The 5,217-nt window shown below is 39.5% G+C and overlaps 1 non-coding gene across 1 annotated transcript; it reads right to left on the bottom strand.

The window, feature by feature from the left end:
• Window positions 1-1,075: 1,075 nt before the first annotated feature.
• On the bottom strand, window positions 1,076-1,182 carry LOC112768884 (small nucleolar RNA R71). Its single transcript, XR_003186263.1, has one exon. It is a non-coding gene; the product is annotated as a small nucleolar RNA R71 (small nucleolar RNA).
• Window positions 1,183-5,217: the final 4,035 nt, after the last annotated feature.

The following is a 5,217-nucleotide window of genomic DNA, read 5'->3' as shown; positions in this document are numbered from 1 at the left end:
CCGCCATTTTATTTTCTGCAATTCTCAACTCAAATTCTGGATTCGCTCAACTAGAACAATCCTCTAATTAAAGTTGCTTGATCAATCAATACTTGTGGGATTCGACCTCACTCTATTGTGAGTTTTTACTTGACGACAAATTCGGTACACTTGCCGAAGGGAATTTGTTGTGAGACAAGTTTTCCGTGCATCAAGTTTATGGCGCCGTTGCCGGGGATTGATTGTGCATCAACAATGATTAGATTGGAGGATAACTAGATTGAGCATTTTATTTTTGTTTGATTTAAATTTCTGTTTGAGTCATTTACTTTCTGTTTTAGATAACTTCTTCCCTTCCCCCTTACTTTTTCTTTGTTATTTACTATTCATCTCACTAACCCACTAACTGTTTGATATATTGCATCACTCACACTAACAGTAATTCTGACAGATATACTTTCTGCACCTATTCTCTTTGCTTGTACTTGTTGGTTATATGACAGGGAGAAGAAGCGGGGCTTCAACTTCCTTTTATTATGAACCTGAGAGAACCTTCCTTAGACTAAAGAGGGAGGCAAGAGAAAAACGTGTAGTTGGTGGTGAAGAAGAGGAGGAACACTTTGAGGAATACTTTGAACCAAACATGGAAGAAAACATAGAAAACCATCATGAAGAAGAGGCTCACAACCATGGCAGAGGAGGTGGAGCAAATCATGCTGGGAACGATAGAAGAGTTTTAGGCTATTACATCAATCCAAACCCAGGGAACTGTGGAAGTAGCATTCAAAAGCCAACCATCCATGCCAACAATTTTGAACTGAAGCCACAGCTCATCACCCTTGTTCAGAACAACTGTTCGTTCGGAGGGAGTGTCCAAGAGGACCCCAATCAACATCTAACCACCTTCCTGAGAATATGTGACACAGTGAAGTCTAATGGTGTTCATCCTGACGCTTATAGACTGCTCTTATTTCCATTCTCACTCAGGGGTAAGGCAGCTAAGTGGCTGGAGTCTTTCCCAAGGGAGAGCTTGACAACATGGGAAGACGTGGTGAACAAATTCTTAGCAAGATTTTACCCTCCTCAACGAATCAATAGGCTGAGAGCTGAGGTCCAAACTTTTAGGCAACAAGATGGTGAGACTCTATATGAAGCATGGGAGAGGTTTAAAGACTTAACAAGGAGGTGCCCGCCAGATATGTTCAACGAATGGGTGCAGCTGCACATTTTCTATGAAGGGCTCTCTTATGAGTCAAAGAAGGCCGTAGACCATTCATCCGGAGGATCTTTGAACAAGAAGAAGACTATTGAGGAAGCCATAGAAGTCATTGAAATAGTAGCAGAGAACGACTACTTCTATGCTTCCGAAAGAGGGAACACAAGAGGAGTAATGGAGTTAAACAATGTAGTTGCTCTGCTGGCCCAAAACAAGCTCATTACCCAGCAGCTGGCTGACCTCACCAAGAAGATGGAGAGGAACCAAGTAGCAGTAGTCTCCACTTCATCAACAACCCAAGAAGGAGTGAACGAAGAAGCAGAGGGTAGTGATGTGTATTTTTGGAAAACGAATTCAAAACACACAAATCTAACCGGCAAGTGTACCGGGTCGCATCAAGTAATAAAACTCACGGGAGTGAGGTCGATCCCACAAGGATTGAAGGATTGAGCAACTTTAGTTTAGTAGTTGAATTAGTCAAGCAAACAAGTGTTGATTGTGTGAAATTGTGTTGACAGGAATTAAATTGCATAGAATGTAAAGGGGAGTGGGTGATTTGCAGGAAATTAAAGGGAACAAAAAGAAAAAGAGCTGAATCTTAAAGTGCAAGTAATGTAAATTGCAGAAACTTAAAGTGCAAGAAATATAAATGACTTGAAAAATAAAAGGGGAATGGGAATTGGATCTGTAGGAATTAAACAGGGAAAAGTAAAACTTAACAGAATGAAGAGTAATTGATGTAATTAGTTGAACCGGATCTCAAAACTAAAAGGAAAATAAACTTGCTGTAGTAATTAAACAAGGAAATTAAAATGGAAACCAATAGATCTCAGGACCCAAGAGACTAGATAACTACATCTAGATCTCAATGCCTTCTTAGATCCAAATTTAGAGAGCAATTGCCAAATTAAAGAAGAGAGCAATGTAGAAATGTAAATTCAAGTTCAATTTTCCAGAAGCTGCAGTAAGAAAAACAGAGAGATCTCAAGGTGAGATTGAGACAGAATTTCCTCAATTCTTCAACACCCAAGACTCAAGACAAGTGTAGATGAAATTGAAAAATAAGAAAACTAAGAGGAAGAGAATTCAATTCTCCTTCTCCAAGACTCAGAATCTCCAAAACAGCTCAAAACCCAAAAGATCTCTACTGTGAATACTATGAAAATTCTTAAAGAAAACTCTAAAAAGAAAAGCTCCTAAAACTTCAAATCCTAAGCTATTTATTCACTTTCTTCCAATGATCATTAAGCCTTGAATTGGGCCTTTAGTCTTGATGGAATTGGGTTGATAGTAACCTCCATTGATTGCTCTTGGTGTTGGGAAGAAATCCATTTGTGAACCGGGCCCTGAACCATTCACGTTTGAGTCAACGTTTGAGGCAAACGTTGACTCAAACGTCCCTTGTGTGAGGCATTATGCAGATGCCCTTCTTGCTGTCATCCACGTTTGAGCCAACGTTTGAGGTCAAACGTGAGCTCAAACTTGGTTCTTCCCAGGCCCCCTTTTTGGCCAACGTTTGGCCCAACATTTGAGGCAAACGTTGGCGCAAACGTGGCTCATCTAACCCATCAATCAAGGGTGCTCTTCCATGCTCTTTCTTGCCAAAATGTAGCCAACGTTTGACCTCACGTTTGAGGCAAACGTTGGCTGAAACGTTGCTGTGCCCAAGAGAGCTATTTCTCTTCTTTTTGGCACCAACGTTTGACCTCACGTTTGAGGCAAACGTTGGCGCAAACGTTGGCTCCTTCCCCTATTTCTTCTTCAGCCAACGTTTGCCTCAACGTTTGAGGCAAACGTTGGCGCAAATGTTGGCGACAACCAGGGGTGTTCTTCAGCTGCTTCTCACGTTTGAGTTAACGTTTGAGGCAAACGTTAGCTCAAACGTTGATCCCTCTTTTCAAGCCTATTCTTGCGACCTTCTTCCAAGCTTTATTCCACCTATCATCAATCAACAATTGTATCAAAGCTATGCCATAATCATGAGAGTTGTTCTTCTTCTTGTCATATGAGCAATTATGGAACAAAAACTCATGAAAATGCATCAATTTATCTATGGTTGATTGAATCAAAAGAAACATGAAATTCAACCCAATTTGCTTACTTATGGCTTAAGAAAGTGCATAAAACTAAATGAAAACAAAGGAAAAAAAACTAGTGAAACTAGGCTATGATGACTTGTCATCACAACACCAAACTTAAAGCTTGCTTGTCCCCAAGCAAGAAAAGAATTATGCTCAAAGGTTTTTTCAATTAGAATGGATTTGAAGAATTAAATGTTCTGTCTGGTGAGTGAAGTGATTAAGTGACAGTGGGGTGAACTCCAAATTATATGCTCATGCAAGGGCTTCAGTGCTTTCTATTCCCTACATCTTGGGAGTCTTAGGTCTTAGAACTTTCATCCAAATAATATCATAGAGATCTCTCTATAGGTAATCACCTTGAAGCAGCTTATAGTTTCTGTGCTTTGGCTTTGACTTTAAGTGTCATGTCTCAAAGCGGCTCTTTAGATAAGCTTTCAATCAATACTCCTAAACCAGTTGGTTTTAAGGTATTAGGTGTTGAAGCACCCCTTAGGATTTACTTGCTCAAGCCTCTCTCTTTGACACAGTTCGACCACAAGCATTTACTAGGATAATAACTCTTTGAGTTCTTGTTTCTTTCTTCTTTTTTGCCTAGTAATTGATGCTCAGAGCCTTGGGCCATGTTCTTTTTGTTTTTGTATTTTCTTTATTTTCTTTTGTTTTGTTTGCTGCTTCTTGGATCAATAAATGTTTGAGATTCTCTACAACACTTCTTTGAACTCTATGTCCCGCCTATGAGCTCCCATGCAAGTTTTCATAAGCATGCAACCTCAATACATAATCATACAACTAGAACCACCACTTTTCCTAATCTTTTGCTTGCCTCAAAATTGTTTAATTCCTCAATCCTTCTTTGCAAAGAACTTTCATGTGATGCATTTTTGAAATATTGAGTGCAAACAAGTTTGGAGAGTATGGTGTTGTAAATGATCAAGCATCTTGATTATTGAATTGCAGAAAAACTATACTAGACAGAAGGACAGATATGGGTATAATATCACTTTCAATCACAGCAATTTTGAATAAAAGACAGTCACTTAACAATACAACCTGTTGGGGTTCACTTGCTTCACTCCTTCTCAGCGCCATTGTTGATCTGTGTATCCCTCTTTGTCTCTTTGGCTGATGGTGCTTAATCCTTTCTTAGATTCAAGTGACTGCCTACAATAAACTTTGAAAGTTGCTTGTTCCCCAAGCACTCTAAAATGGTTAGCATGCATGTATGTTTGCGGGCTCTTGAACTTAGATTGGTGTGTGAACACCAAACTTAGTTCCTTGCCTTATATAGCAATTTGTTCATATGCAGAAAACCACATGTGCTCTCAGTAAGAAAACACACTATAAACTAGAAAAGCAAGCTATGATCTAGAGAACAGACTTCGAACTAAAAACTAAACAATTGTTAAGTAGCTTCTCTGGTGTTTGGAGCTGGCACTGATTATGCAGAAGGTAAAAATGTATTTTTAAATTAGATTTTTGGTGGATCACCAAACTTAAAATCCTTCACTCTCCTTTAAATTGTTTTGGTGTGTGACACCAAACTTAGCTCCTTGCACTGCAGGTGAATCCACTTAATCTTTTTATTGAACTAGCATTGAAAGAAAAGGACTACCTCAGGTTGGGTTGCCCCCCAACAAGCGCTCGTTTATTGTCACTAGCTTGACATTGATCCTCTTAGGGTGGTTGATGGTTAAAATGTCGCAGCTTATCCCCCCGCACTGTGAGCCTTCTTTGTGTGCCTTGGTGCTCAATTTCAACGTGCTCAAGAGAGAGTACTTGGTTAGCAGTGTAGTGATATTTTGCTCCCAGCTGTTGATATACTAATTGCACCTTGTCACCTTCGGAGAATCCTTCAGTTGGGGTTCTTTTATTCCTCCACCCTTTGTTAGCCTTCTTCTTATTTTTCTTCCTTTTTCTTGTTAACCTTTCTTCCTTGACAGT

Source organism: Arachis hypogaea, chromosome 17, assembly GCF_003086295.3.
Source record: "Arachis hypogaea cultivar Tifrunner chromosome 17, arahy.Tifrunner.gnm2.J5K5, whole genome shotgun sequence".
Taxonomy (NCBI): Eukaryota; Viridiplantae; Streptophyta; class Magnoliopsida; order Fabales; family Fabaceae; genus Arachis; species Arachis hypogaea.
Note: the sequence above shows the minus strand (reverse complement) of the source record. Positions and strands in the feature narration are given on the sequence as shown.